The sequence below is a fragment of the Leuciscus leuciscus genome (genome assembly GCF_965113295.1).
Source record: "Leuciscus leuciscus genome assembly, chromosome: 4".
NCBI lineage: Eukaryota > Metazoa > Chordata > Actinopteri > Cypriniformes > Leuciscidae > Leuciscus > Leuciscus leuciscus.
The window spans coordinates 16,840,187-16,856,248 of NC_138728.1; the positions used below are offsets into that span (position 1 = coordinate 16,840,187).

Here is a 16,062-nt window from a genome sequence, read left to right on the forward strand (position 1 = left end):
TTATGAGCGTGCCTACCGGTGCCTACATTTGAAATGACGAACTTGAGCGCGCAAAAGACACGACATGTGAACGGCCCCTTGATGAGCTCGCTTCGACATTTTTTTTCCTTACGCGGAACGTAAGGACGTATAGTTACTAGGCAACATGTTTAACAATGCCATTTGGCCACGGTTTAGGTAGAGACCTTTCTACGTTTGTTGTTTTAAACTGAAAAAATGAGAAGGAAGTAAAAAAAAACTAAAAAAACGTTTATTTAATATGTCAACAAAATATATGCAAATTCTGTACGATTACGAGCGTATAAGAGAATTCCGTTTTCATGTGTAAATTCCGTGATTCCGTCCGCGTTTTCCGCATCACGGAAATCATAGGGCCCTACTGATAATAAGTAAGGGATAATGTACATCCAGCCGGAGGAGTTGTGGTGCTGAACTATGTGCGGGACAATTACCCAGCTAACAGGGAACGTTCCCATATCTTTCACTAACGTTATGTAAAAGTTATGTAAATGCTAGTAAAAACTTTCCTGAAATGTGACCCTGGACCACAAAACCAGTCACATGGGTAAATTTTTGGAAATTGAGCTTTATACGTCTTCTTAAAGCTGAATAAATAAGCTTTCCATTGATGTATGGTTTGTTAGGATATAACAATGTTTGGCCGAGAGATACAACTATTTGAACATCTGGAATCTGAGTGTGCAAAAATATTGAAACTTTGAGAAAATCGCCTTTAAAGTTGTCCATTTATGTTCGTATGGAGCTAATAATATGACAAAACGATTTGAATTTGAATTGTGTAAATTTGAATTATTTACAAGTGTAATCTAACAAATTTGAATTTTATGTGGTATTTTAAATAGTTCTTAATTTGATTTCTTTAAACAAATATTGACCATTTAAAATGTAACGAATTGAAATGTTTTTATGGCTGAATTTTTTAGACATGTATTTTCAAACAGCTATTTTTTTTGTTCTGAATTCTTAGACTGCAAATATTCAGTTTTAAAAAATACAGATTCAAGTTTTCAAGATGAAGAAAAAATTCAGAACTTCAAATTCAGTTTTCTAAAATTCAAACCGCGAAAAATTCAGATCTTACAGAAAGTATGTCACAGGTCATCCACAGGGAAGAGTAAAGGATCTCAGAAAAGTTGAACAGAGCATTTTAGCTGCACTGCAGTAGTTTTCTGCCGCAAACGTGGTGGTGGTTCAAGAGAATCCGTATATCTTTCGTTCAGTCGTTTTTTTATTTAATATTGAGAGTAGAAAAATGAGAAAACAGCTTGAGTATTAGATTTCTAATATTCTAGTAATAATAGTGCTCCGCTGCTGCAGTTGCACGGAGCTTACAAAACTTACCGCGTGTATTGCAACTAGGCTACATTTCATTTTCTCATCAAACAACTAGACTAACGAATGGCTCGACACAATAGAAGAGCCTAGACAGGGCTTTCTCTCTGTGTAGACCAGCAGTTGGTCTGAATTTGCTATAACCTATATTGTAGCCTATTTTCCGGACTGTACACTGTAAAAATAAAAGGTGCCTGGAGGAACCTTTTGGGGTTCTTCACTTTGCCACACCGGCGGAACCGTCTGTAGATCCTCTAGGCACCCTTTAAAAAGGGGTGGTTCTCTGAAGAACCACACAAGTTTCCTGAGGAACTCTTATATTAGGCACTGTGTGGAACCACTTTGGGTGCCTCCAGGAATTTTTTAATATTTAATTTCATGTTGTTTCTATGGTTACCTTTGACTTCTATTATAATAAACAAATTGAACAAAATACAAAATAAGAATTGTTTATTACATATTTTATATTCATTTTTATACATACACTTCCATGCACATGGGGAAAAAAGCTAACTATAGATTAATATCAATGAATACACAAAAAAATTGTATAATACATAAGCAACATGAATAATCAACCATGTATATTGTAATAGAAATTTTTATTCCAGCCAGCATAATACCATACATGGTGTGGAAATATTTACTCTAACCAGCTTAAAACCATACATGGTGTTAAAGAAACTGCAAGTTGCATATCATCTTCTTTCTTACTGCTGAAGAACGAGGTCAAAATGACATTTACAGAAAGGACAGTTTGTTCTTTCTAAATACAGATAAGCTCGCTTGCACTAAGAGCAAAGGTGTTGCATTGGAAAAGATATACTCAATTGTTTTTAATGACATATGTGTGTAAGTGTGTGCGCATAAAGGGGTGTTAGAATAAGTGTGATAGGTTTTCTGTATATAAGCTGGGCAAAAAGGAGAAGTCAGCGCGCTTCTCATATCAGACTCTGACTGATGTGTGAACGGCCTTTCTTGCAAGAAATAAAGATCTTTTTAACTTTTGAAATTTCCAGCTGTCTTCCAATTATTGTTTAAAGTCTAGAAAGAATTTCCACGACAATATACAATAGATAAACAAGAAAAGACATCTCAACAAAATGCATGGAAACACATATGTTCCACGAAATAAATCAATGTAAAAAAGATAAATTTTGACTAATTAAAAATGTCCATCATTACTTAACTTTAAAACATTTGTGTTTCAGTCCACTGGTAAGTCTGACATCACTGTTTCCAAGTCCAAAAGCTCTATCAGATGCCAAAAACAAACAAACAGTGCTAATATGCACTCATTGTGCTGTAATATTCCTGAAAATTATGATCCTAACATTTATCTCTATACCGAAATCTCAGATGGTTAGTTATTCAGCTATTTTGAATCATAAAATGTTGAAGTCTGGGATGCCGTTTGACTGGAGACTGTAATGTACACTATGGCTTTTGAAAAGCTTAAATGTGTGACTTGAATCAACAGTTCATAAATGGTTGTTGAGTATTCTCATGAAACAAGATAGAGGAAGTAGAAGTAGAGGCTTCGACCCGGAAAACAGTATTAAGGTGCAGTAAAATGATCTGTTGTTCTGTGAATGTTCACTGGTGAATTCCAGTCATTTCAATAAGAATCCACACGATCAGCAATTTTGTTTGTGGTCAAAAATGTCACTATGGGACCAAGTTGGTGTGACATTTACATTTACATTTATTCATTTAGCTGACGCTTCTATCCAAAGCGACTTACAATTGCTATATATGTCAGAGGTCGCACGCCTCTGGAGCAACTAGGGGTTAAGTGTCTTGCTCAGGGACACATTGGTGTCTCACAGTGGATTCGAACCCGGGTCTCTCACACCAAAGGCATGTGTCTTATCCATTGCGCCACTACCACTCAGGTGTGAGGTACTTAAAGAGTTAGAAAAGTGAAAAGGTACAGCAGATTCGTTTTCCGTTTGTTTTTCCTCTTTTCTGGTGGATGGTCCAAGCACTTCAGTGATTTCCAGGTCTACAGGAGGATTTTTATTCTTGTTCAAACTTGTATTTCAGCTTACCGAGATCCCTGCAAAGTACAAAATTAACTGTTAGTAAGGTTATTAAAGTGATAGTTGTGAACTTTAAATAATTTCCTCCGCCTTGTGACGTTCCAAACCTGTTTGACTTTCTGTCTGTGAACCCAAAAGCAGATCTCAGGCATAATGCAACCCCTGTGACCGTTCGCTTTCACTGCATGAAACACAAGCAGAAAAAAATGTTGTAAATCATTCATGAAACCATTCTTATGTACACTTGTCTAGTTCAAATCAATGCAACAATTTATGTAAAAATGATTAAGCTCCAAAAATGTCCCAGAAAAGATCCTAAAAATAATCAGTGAGTTCACAACTAATGTTATGGGTTGTGTTGTAAGTCTTTTGAAGCCATATAATAGCTTTTTCCTTTTTTTTTGTCGAAAAAGACTAAACTTGAAGTTATAATTCAGAGTTAAAATGTCTTATATTCAAATGCAAATGCTAATAATGCATAGCATTATTTGTGAACCAAACCTGTGATATTATTTTTCTGAGTAACATGAATGAGATTTGAGAGCATGAGGGAAGATTTTCAGAGAATAACTGATTAAAAAACACAAGTACACAGTCAAGCAATACAATTTCACACAGAGAAAGTTCATAGTAATAAAGTACTTGCATGTGAGCTGTTGGGTTCTGGGTAAAGCCTATACTGTTGGGTTCTGGGTAAAGCCTCTGCTGTTGGGTTCTGGGTAAAGCCTCTGCTATTGGGTTCTGGGTAAAGCCTATACTGTTGGGTTCTGGGTAAAGCCTATACTGTTGGGTTCTGGGTAAAGCCTATACTGTTGGGTTCTGAGTAAATCCTATACTGTTGGGTTCTGGGTAAAGCCTCTGCTGTTGGGTTCTGGGTAAAGCCTATACTGTTGGGTTCTGGGTAAAGCCTATACTGTTGGGTTCTGGGTAAAGCCTATACTGTTGGGTTCTGGGTAAATCTTATACTGTTGGGTTCTGGGTAAAGCCTCTGCTGTTGGGTTCTGGGTAAAGCCTATACTGTTGGGTTCTGGGTAAAGCCTATACTGTTGGGTTCTGGGTAAAACCTCTACTGTTGGGTTCTGGGTAAAGCCTATACTGTTGGGTTCTGGGTAAAGCCTATTCTGTTGGGTTCTGGGTAAAGCCTCTGCTGTTGGGTTCTGGGTAAAGCCTCTGCTATTGGGTTCTGGGTAAAGCCTATACTGTTGGGTTCTGGGTAAAGCCTATACTGTTGGGTTCTGGGTAAATCCTATACTGTTGGGTTCTGGGTAAAGCCTCTGCTGTTGGGTTCTGGGTAAAGCCTATACTGTTGGGTTCTGGGTAAAGCCTATACTGTTGGGTTCTGGGTAAAGCCTATACTGTTGGGTTCTGGGTAAATCCTATACTGTTGAGTTCTGGGTAAAGCCTCTGCTGTGTGGTTCTGGGTAAAGCCTATACTGTTGGGTTCTGGGTAAAGCCTATACTGTTGGGTTCTGGGTAAATCCTATATTGTTGGGTTCTGGGTAAAGCCTCTGCTGTTGGGTTCTGGGTAAAGCCTATACTGTTGGGTTCTGGGTAAAGCCTATACTGTTTGGTTCTGGGTAAAGCCTATACTGTTGGGTTGTGGGTAAAGCCTCTACTGTTGGGTTCTGGGTAAAGCCTATACTGTTGGGTTCTGGGTAAAGCCTATACTGTTGGGTTCTGGGTAAAGCCTCTGCTGTTGGGTTCTGGGTAAAGCCTCTGCTGTTGGGTTCTGGGTAAAGCCTATACTGTTGGGTTCTGGGTAAAGCCTCTGCTGTTGGGTTCTGGGTAAAGCCTATACTGTTGGGTTCTGGGTAAAGCCTCTGCTGTTGGGTTCTGGGTAAAGCCTCTGCTATTGGGTTCTGGGAAAAGCCTATACTGTTGGGTTCTGGGTAAAGCCTATACTGTTGGGTTCTGGGTAAATCCTATACTGTTGGGTTCTGGGTAAAGCCTCTACTGTTGGGTTCTGGGTAAAGCCTATACTGTTGGGTTCTGGGTAAAGCCTATACTGTTGGGTTCTGGGTAAAGCCTCTGCTGTTGGGTTCTGGGTAAATCCTATACTGTTGGGTTCTGGGTAAAGCCTCTGCTGTTGGGTTCTGGGTAAAGCCTATACTGTTGGGTTCTGGGTAAAGCCTATACTGTTGGGTTCTGGGTAAAGCCTATACTGTTGGGTTCTGGGTAAAGCCTATACTGTTAGGTTCTGGGTAAAGCCTCTGCTGTTGGGTTCTGGGTAAAGCCTATACTGTTGGGTTCTGGGTAAAGCCTATACTGTTGGGTTCTGGGTAAAGCCTCTGCTGTTGGGTTCTGCGTAAAGCCTCTGCTGTTGGGTTCTGGGTAAAGCCTCTGCTATTGGGTTCTGGGTAAAGCCTATACTGTTGGGTTCTGGGTAAAGCCTATACTGTTGGGTTCTGGGTAAAGCCTCTGCTGTTGGGTTCTGGGTAAAGCCTCTGCTGTTGGGTTCTGGGTAAAGCCTATACTGTTTGGTTTTGGGTAAAGCCTATACTGTTGGGTTCTGGGTAAAGCCTCTACTGTTGGGTTCTGGGTAAAGCCTATACTGTTGGGTTCTGGGTAAAGCCTCTGCTGTTGGGTTCTGGGTAAAGCCTATACTGTTGGGTTCTGGGTAAAGCCCAGTGATGGGAATAACAGCGTTATAAATAAACGGCGTTACTAACGGCGTTATTTTTTTCAGTAACGAGTAATCAAACTAATTACTGCTTCCTCCATTACAACGCCGTTACCGTTACTGGCAATAAAAATGCGGCGTTACTTTAATTGAGCTCACTGAAGAGGTTTTCATCCGAGTAGGCTCTCTCTCAGCCATAGGAGCTGCAAAGTTTTTTCTCTGGTGTGTGAGTGTTTATGAGGCGCGGGACTCGACAAAAGCGAGGCGAATGCCGCCAGCGTGCTCGACAGTGCGCGAGAGAGACCGAGTGTGTCCGAGAACGCGCTCGACAGTGCGCGAGAGAGACCGAGTGTGTCCGAGAACGCGCTCGACAGTGCGCGACAGAGACCGAATGTGTCCGAGCATAAATATTTTATTTATAAATAAATTACACATATCAGCATTTGAATAATCTCTGTAGCATATTGGTATCATATGCAATGTTTTAATTAGTTTATATAACATAAACTCCAAAATAACCTGCAGGGAATGTTCAAACATATTTGTTTGACGGTTGTGAGCACGTGCGGCAAACACGACTAGAATTTGGCTAAAATAACCTCTGATGATGACGTTCTCTGTAGGTTATAAAAATAAACCCCCAAAATATTATATTGTATTATTATTATTTATGTTGTTAATTGTTCAGTATTATATTGAGAGCACTTTTTGTTAAACTTACTAATTTGTGAGGAAGAAAAAACTTCAAGTAGGCTATACAGAATGTCTACCAGTTGTAAAGGTGTGTGAGTTTTATCATTTTAATTATATGCACTAGTGTATGTGTATGTATATTTTTATTAGGCTACTATTTATTTATTTTTGGTACATTTCTTAAGAAGCATAATTTATTTTTAGACTTATTTGTTGGCCAGTTGTGGTCTGTGCAATAAATATTAAAAGTTCTAAACCATTTATTGTTTTATTGTTGCACTATAGTAATGATAATATTTTAATATTTAAGTTAATAGGTGTCTCTCACATTGTCCCACAGCAACATTAAAATAGTGTAGATTAGTGTACAATGTTTTATAATAATAAGATGTTCTATTTAGTGTCAATTTCATTCATTTAACATTTCATATTGGGGGTATCCAAGAAATTTCTTATATTTAAACTTTTTTTTTAAGTAACGCAATAGTTACTTTCCCTGGTAATTAGTTACTTTTGTAATGATGTAATTCAGTTACTAACACAGTTACTTTTTGTGAGAAGTAACTAGTAACTATAACTCATTACTTTTTTTTAAGTAACTTACCCAACACTGGTAAAGCCTATACTGTTGGGTTCTGGGTAAAGCCTATACTGTTGGGTTCTGGGTAAAGCCTATACTGTTGGGTTCTGGGTAAAGCCTCTGCTGTTGGGTTCTGGGTAAAGCCTCTGCTATTGGGTTCTGGGTAAAGCCTATACTGTTGGGTTCTGGGTAAAGCCTATACTGTTGGGTTCTGGGTAAAGCCTATACTGTTGGGTTCTGGGTAAATCCTATACTGTTGGGTTCTGGGTAAAGCCTCTGCTGTTGGGTTCTGGGTAAAGCCTATACTGTTGGGTTCTGGGTAAAGCCTATACTGTTGGGTTCTGGGTAAAGCCTATACTGTTGGGTTCTGGGTAAATCCTATACTGTTGGGTTCTGGGTAAAGCCTCTGCTGTTGGGTTCTGGGTAAATCCTATACTGTTGGGTTCTGGGTAAAGCCTATACTGTTGGGTTCTGGGTAAATCCTATACTGTTGGGTTCTGGGTAAAGCCTCTACTGTTGGGTTCTGGGTAAAGCCTCTACTGTTGGGTTCTGGGTAAAGCCTATACTGTTGGGTTCTGGGTAAAGCCTCTGCTGTTGGGTTCTGGGTAAATCCTATACTGTTGGGTTCTGGGTAAAGCCTCTGCTGTTGGGTTCTGGGTAAAGCCTATACTGTTGGGTTCTGGGTAAAGCCTATACTGTTGGGTTCTGGGTAAATCCTATACTGTTGGGTTCTGGGTAAAGCCTCTGCTGTTGGGTTCTGGGTAAAGCCTATACTGTTGGGTTCTGGGTAAAGCCTATACTGTTGGGTTCTGGGTAAAGCCTATACTGTTGGGTTCTGGGTAAAGCCTATATTGTTGGGTTCTGGGTAAAGCCTATACTGTTGGGTTCTGGGTAAAGCCTCTGCTGTTGGGTTCTGGGTAAAGCCTCTGCTGTTGGGTTCTGGGTAAAGCCTATACTGTTGGGTTCTGGGTAAAGCCTATACTGTTGGGATCTGGGTAAAGCCTATACTGTTGGGTTCTGGGTAAAGCCTATACTGTTGGGTTCTGGGTAAAGCCTCTGCTGTTGGGTTCTGGGTAAAGCCTATACTGTTGGGTTCTGGGTAAAGCCTATACTGTTGGGTTCTGGGTAAAGCCTCTGCTGTTGGGTTCTGGGTAAATCCTATACTGTTGGGTTCTGGGTAAAGCCTCTGCTGTTGGGTTCTGGGTAAAGCCTATACTGTTGGGTTCTGGGTAAAGCCTATACTGTTGGGTTCTGGGTAAAGCCTATACTGTTGGGTTCTGGGTAAAGCCTATACTGTTGGGTTCTGGGTAAAGCCTATACTGTTGGGTTCTGGGTAAAGCCTCTGCTGTTGGGTTCTGGGTAAAGCCTCTGCTGTTGGGTTCTGGGTAAAGCCTATACTGTTGGGTTCTGGGTAAAGCCTATACTGTTGGGTTCTGGGTAAAGCCTATACTGTTGGGTTCTGGGTAAAGCCTATACTGTTGGGTTCTGGGTAAAGCCTCTGCTGTTGGGTTCTGGGTAAAGCCTATACTGTTGGGTTCTGGGTAAAGCCTATACTGTTGGGTTCTGGGTAAAGCCTCTGCTGTTGGGTTCTGGGTAAAGCCTCTGCTATTGGGTTCTGGGTAAAGCCTATACTGTTGGGTTCTGGGTAAAGCCTATACTGTTGGGTTCTGGGTAAAGCCTCTGCTGTTGGGTTCTGGGTAAAGCCTCTGCTGTTGGGTTCTGGGTAAAGCCTATACTGTTGGGTTCTGGGTAAAGCCTATACTGTTTGGTTTTGGGTAAAGCCTATACTGTTGGGTTCTGGGTAAAGCCTCTACTGTTGGGTTCTGGGTAAAGCCTATACTGTTGGGTTCTGGGTAAAGCCTCTGCTGTTGGGTTCTGGGTAAATTCTATACTGTTGGGTTCTGGGTAAAGCCCAGTGATGGGTATAACGGCGTTATAAATAAACGGCGTTACTAACGGCGTTATTTTTTTCAGTAACGAGTAATCAAACTAATTACTGCTTCCTCCATTACAACGCCGTTACCGTTACTGTCAATAAAAATGCGGCGTTACTTTAATTGAGCTCACTGAAGAGGTTTTCATCCGAGTAGGCTCTCTCTCAGCCATAGGAGCTGCAAAGTTTTTTCTCTGGTGTGTGAGTGTTTATGAGGCGCGGGACTCGACAAAAGCGAGGCGAATGCCGCCAGCGTGCTCAACAGTGCGCGAGAGAGACCGAGTGTGTCCGAGAACGCGCTCGACAGTGCGCGAGAGAGACCGAGTGTGTCCGAGAACGCGCTCGACAGTGCGCGACAGAGACCGAATGTGTCCGAGCATAAATATTTTATTTATAAATAAATTACACATATCAGCATTTGAATAATCTCTGTAGCATATTGGTATCATATGCAATGTTTTAATTAGTTTATATAACATAAACTCCAAAATTACCTGCAGGGAATGTTCAAACATATTTGTTTGACGGTTGTGAGCACGTGCGGCAAACACGACTAGAATTTGGCTAAAATAACCTCTGATGATGACGTTCTCTGTAGGTTATAAAAATAAACCCCCAAAATATTATATTGTATTATTATTATTTATGTTGATACATTGTTCAGTATTATATTGAGAGCACTTTTTGTTAAACTTACTAATTTGTGAGGAAGAAAAAACTTCAAGTAGGCTATACAGAATGTCTACCAGTTGTAAAGGTGTGTGAGTTTTATCATTTTAATTATATGCACTAGTGTATGTGTATGTATATTTTTATTAGGCTACTATTTATTTATTTTTGGTACATTTCTTAAGAAGCATAATTTATTTTTAGACTTATTTGTTGGCCAGTTGTGGTCTGTGCAATAAATATTAAAAGTTCTAAACCATTTATTGTTTTATTGTTGCACTATAGTAATGATAATATTTTAATATTTAAGTTAATAGGTGTTCTCACATTGTCCCACAGCAACATTAAAATAGTGTAGATTAGTGTACAATGTTTTATAATAATAAGATGTTCTATTTAGTGTCAATTTCATTCATTTAACATTTCATATTGGGGGTATCCAAGAAATTTCTTATATTTAAACTTTTTTTTTAAGTAACGCAATAGTTACTTTCCCTGGTAATTAGTTACTTTTGTAATGATGTAATTCAGTTACTAACGCAGTTACTTTTTGTGAGAAGTAACTAGTAACTATAACTCATTACTTTTTTTAAGTAACTTACCCAACACTGGTAAAGCCTATACTGTTGGGTTCTGGGTAAAGCCTATACTGTTGGGTTCTGGGTAAAGCCTATACTGTTGGGTTCTGGGTAAAGCCTCTGCTGTTGGGTTCTGGGTAAAGCCTCTGCTATTGGGTTCTGGGTAAAGCCTATACTGTTGGGTTCTGGGTAAAGCCTATACTGTTGGGTTCTGGGTAAAGCCTATACTGTTGGGTTCTGGGTAAATCCTATACTGTTGGGTTCTGGGTAAAGCCTCTGCTGTTGGGTTCTGGGTAAAGCCTATACTGTTGGGTTCTGGGTAAAGCCTATACTGTTGGGTTCTGGGTAAAGCCTATACTGTTGGGTTCTGGGTAAATCCTATACTGTTGGGTTCTGGGTAAAGCCTCTGCTGTTGGGTTCTGGGTAAATCCTATACTGTTGGGTTCTGGGTAAAGCCTATACTGTTGGGTTCTGGGTAAATCCTATACTGGTGGGTTCTGGGTAAAGCCTCTGCTGTTGGGTTCTGGGTAAAGCCTATACTGTTGGGTTCTGGGTAAAGCCTATACTGTTGGGTTCTGGGTACAGGGTGGCCGCGGGTCCTTAAAAAGTCTTAAAATGTCTTAAATAAAGTTTTCCTAATAAAAGGCCTTAAAAAGTCTTAAAATGTCTTAAATTCAGATTCGATAGGTCTTAAATATTTCTGGTCACGTTACCACTAAAATGTCTCCAGTCTGACGGACCTAATGTCCGTCAAATAACCAGTGAAGCATCGAATCGCGAGAATGATTCAGATTTTATTACATAAACAGCTATTGATAATGATAATGTAGGCTTTTTCTGGTAACGCTGTTGAGGCTCGCGCTGCTTGTCTCTGTGATAGATTTTATAGGAAGAAATCAAAACAAATGAGCATAACGGCACACATATAAAAAAAACTCCCAGAAGAAACATACTGAGGTAAAAATTCAAAATGTTGAGTTTTTTATTTATAACATGTGATATAGTTAAGTGACATAACATGACAGGAGCTATTTTGCTGAATATTCTCACGATTGCAAATGTTACATTGATTTTAGTTCAATAAACATGTAGTGACAGGGCTCGAATTTCGGCGCGATATTGCGCATAATTTTAATCATTCCCGCAGGTCTCCCACTTATAATGCGGGAAATTCCCGCAAACATTGAATCACTTTAGCATGTAGGTTGTATTGGTAAATGAATCCACACAGATTATAAAATCAAATCAGTCATTTTAAAACTGTCTGCGAGACGCAATTCCACAAACAGCGTGAGTGATTCAGCGGTGCTGCGTCTTCTCTCTCTCGTCTCAGGCGGCGATAATACACTCTTGTGTTTCGGGAGTCGGGATAGACGGAATTGTCACTTGCATAATCGGGCCAGCATTGCATCACGAGTAACTAAAGTTTACCATTTGCACGTCTTTTAAAGTTTTACCAGTTTAAACATTCACGCGATTTGAAACGATTCAGTACTTGCGCGCTGTCTGAGAGATGTTTCTCTGCACACATACATAGAGTAAAGCCGCCTCACACACAGCTCGTGGGTAACACAAGTTATTTTTCGTGGATTTTATCGCTTTAACAGTCAAAAACATGCGAAAATTATGTCAATTTCGGTCTTGGTGTGTATCCTCTAAACACAGTCGGTTATGTCTTAAATAAGTATTAATCGCACATGATCGTATGATGAACACAGGATCCGTGCACTAGCTCTTAAAGGGACAGCAGCCATATGTGTCTGTCATTCATTTGGTTGTCAAAACAACAAACCATAGCTTTCATTTTAAGGAATCAGGATCAATAGCCTATGTATTTAATTTAGTCAGGACTAAAATACTACCCAGTGTTATTTTACATTTGATTACTTTATTCAGTCTCTGTATTTCTGAATACTAGTGTTAGACCTAAGCAAACACTTCTCTCTTTATTTCTCTTTATTGGGATCTTTATTCTATGGTATTTATTTGTGCTACTTTTTTCAATTTAATTCAAAGATTGAAATCAAGCTTCCTTGTGTTGTGTAAATTCTTAAGAACAAAATTACCCCATTGTAAAAATGCAATGAGTGAGCATACATTTAGGTGAGATACATGTAATAAAAAAAAAAGTCTAAACTCAAATAAAAAATTCCCCCCCATAAGAATCACTTAAGAATCACCTACCCGTCACTGGGGTTAAGACCAATCAGGGATGACTATACGGACTATACAGGACTAAAAGACACACGTGTGGTCCGGATAACCGTATAGTTCCGTTAAATATTACATATACGCATGTAATATAATGTGTATTTCCATCACAGGTTTGGTCTTAAATTTCATTCAAAGTGGCCTTAAAGGGATAGTTCGCCCAAAAATGATATTTAAGCCATGATTTACTCACCCTCAAGCCGTTCGAGATGCATATGTCAATCTTTTTTCAGACGAACACATTTTCAGTTATTTTAGAAAATGTCTTAGATCTTTCAGTGGTTATAATGTGAGGCAATGGGGTCCAGCTGCTTCAAGTCCGAGAATGTGCATGCATCCTTCACAAAAATAATCCACCCGGCTCCAGGGGGATAAACGAAGGCCTTCCGAGGGTAATCCGTGCGGTTTTGTCGTAAAAATGTACATATTTAAAACTTTATAAACGAAAATAACTGGCTTCCGGTGGCGGTTGGTGCGCGTTCATGGAGATGGATGCTGGCGTATGACGTAGGACGTAGCGTAGGAAGCGTCGTGACGTAGAACGAACGTGACAGCGCAGCCAGAGAGCAGAGCAAAACAAAACTCTACGTTCGTTCTACGTCACGACGCTTCCTACGCTACGTCCTACGTCATACGCCAGCATCCATCTCCATGAACGCGCACCAACCGCCACCGGAAGCCAGTTATTTTCGTTTATAAAGTTTTAAATATGTACATTTTTACGACAAAACCGCACGGATTACCCTCGGAAGGCCTTCGTTTATCCCCCTGGAGCCGGGTGGATTATTTTTGTGAAGGATGCATGCACATTCTCGGACTTGAAGCAGCTGGACCCCATTGCCTCACATTATGAAGGTGAAGGTGGTAAGTTTATTCAAGAGTATGTTGTGGTTCACGGTGTCAAAGGCCTTTTTTAGGTCTATAAACACAGCTCCCACAACATTACCCTTGTCCAACTTACTCTTAATGTTCTCGGTAAGGTAGCAATTAGCCATTTCTGTAGAATACCCTGCTCTGAATCCAAACTGTTTAGAATTGATAAGTTTGTTACCTTCAAGATGTTCTACTAACTGTTCTATGATAATTTTCTCAAAAATTTTGGATAAAGCCGGCAGTATTGAGATTGGCCTATAGTTGCTTGCTTGATTCTTTGCACCAGCCTTGAAAATCGGTGTAATGATGGCTTGTTTCCAACTTAGTGGGAATTTACCCACTCTGATGGAAAGGTTTACAAGGTGGGTTACAGGTTTAATCAAGGCAGAGCAGTGAGTTGTAATAAAGGCAGTGTCCAACCCAAATACATCCTTTGCTTTAGATTTATTTAATTTATTAATACTTTCATGTACCTTTTCCTGACTAACCTCTTTAATTTGAAAAAGATCTGATTGGTCAGACTTTGTAGTCTGTGAAAGGGACTACAAGCCTATACTGTTGGGTTCTGGGTAAAGCCTATACTGTTGGGTTCTGGGTAAAGCCTCTGCTGTTGGGTTCTGGGTAAAGCCTATACTGTTGAGTTCTGGGTAAAGCCTATACTGTTGGGTTCTGGGTAAAGCCTCTGCTGTTGGGTTCTGGGTAAAGCCTCTGCTGTTGGGTTCTGGGTAAAGCCTCTGCTATTGGGTTCTGGGTAAAGCCTATACTGTTGGGTTCTGGGTAAAGCCTATACTGTTGGGTTCTGGGTAAAGCCTCTGCTGTTGGGTTCTGGGTAAAGCCTCTGCTGTTGGGTTCTGGGTAAAGCCTATACTGTTGGGTTCTGGGTAAAGCCTATACTGTTTGGTTTTGGGTAAAGCCATACTGTTGGGTTCTGGGTAAAGCCTCTACTGTTGGGTTCTGGGTAAAGCCTATACTGTTGGGTTCTGGGTAAAGCCTCTGCTGTTGGGTTCTGGGTAAAGCCCAGTGATGGGAATAACGGCGTTATAAATAAACGGCGTTATTTTTTTCAGTAACGAGTAATCAAACTAATTACTGCTTCCTCCATTACAACGCCGTTACCGTTACTGTCAATAAAAATGCGGCGTTACTTTAATTGAGCTCACTGAAGAGGTTTTCATCCGAGTAGGCTCTCTCTCAGCCATAGGAGCTGCAAAGTTTTTTCTCTGGTGTGTGAGTGTTTATGAGGCGCGGGACTCGACAAAAGCGAGGCGAATGCCGCCAGCGTGCTCGACAGTGCGCGAGAGAGACCGAGTGTGTCCGAGAACGCGCTCGACAGTGCGCGAGAGAGACCGAGTGTGTCCGAGCATAAATATTTTATTTATAAATAAATTACACATATCAGCATTTGAATAATCTCTGTAGCATATTGGTATCATATGCAATGTTTTAATTAGTTTATATAACATAAACTCCAAAATAACCTGCAGGGAATGTTCAAACATATTTGTTTGACGGTTGTGAGCACGTGCGGCAAACACGACTAGAATTTGGCTAAAATAACCTCTGATGATGACGTTCTCTGTAGGTTATAAAAATAAACCCCCAAAATATTATATTGTATTATTATTATTTATGTTGATACATTGTTCAGTATTATATTGAGAGCACTTTTTGTTAAACTTACTAATTTGTGAGGAAGAAAAAACTTCAAGTAGGCTATACAGAATGTCTACCAGTTGTAAAGGTGTGTGAGTTTTATTATTTTAATTATATGCACTAGTGTATGTGTATGTATATTTTTATTAGGCTACTATTTATTTATTTTTGGTACATTTCTTAAGAAGCATAATTTATTTTTAGACTTATTTGTTGGCCAGTTGTGGTCTGTGCAATAAATATTAAAAGTTCTAAACCATTTATTGTTTTATTGTTGCACTATAGTAATGATAATATTTTAATATTTAAGTTAATAGGTGTCTGTCACAGAACGCTCACTTACGCCACCCTCTGGTTTCATTCGCTCTCTCTCCCCTGAATATTAGTACTACATCTCCCAGCACTCCCTCCGTCATTATCACCTTCCATCCCTGCCTAGTTTCTCTGATCACCATTATCACTGTCACCTGATCATCATCATCTTCCCCTTTATCTGGACTGTGTCTTCCGCTGTTCTGTGCGAAGTCTTGTTTTGCTCTGCGGACATTTCCAAGCATACTCTCCCACTGCCGTGTATTCCTTAACCTTGATCTTTGCCTGTACTCTGGACTCTGTGATACTTTGCTGCCTGCCCCGACCTCTGCCTGTGTCTGACCTTGAGTATCGGATTGTCCCTTTGTTTACTGCTGTTCTCAGTGTATGTCTGCCTACCTGTATTTCCTACCCGTGTTAATAAAGTCTTGCAAATGGATCCCTCTGCCTCAGCCTCAGCATTACAGAAGACTTCGCCATCCCAAGATCCAGCAGACTTTCGTCACTTGGCCAACGAGGTCTCAGCGCAAGCTTCTGAGCTGGTC

At 40.1% G+C, this 16,062-nt stretch overlaps 1 long non-coding RNA gene across 1 annotated transcript in view; it reads right to left on the reverse strand.

Annotated features, from left to right (window-relative positions):
* LOC309497938 overlaps positions 1–1,825 on the reverse strand; it is a 33,254-nt gene extending 31,429 nt beyond the window's left edge. Inside the window, exon 1 of the long non-coding RNA XR_014205771.1 lies at positions 1,523–1,825. This is a non-coding gene — a long non-coding RNA (uncharacterized lncRNA). The remainder of the gene's footprint in view (positions 1–1,522) is intronic.
* Positions 1,826–16,062: the final 14,237 nt, after the last annotated feature.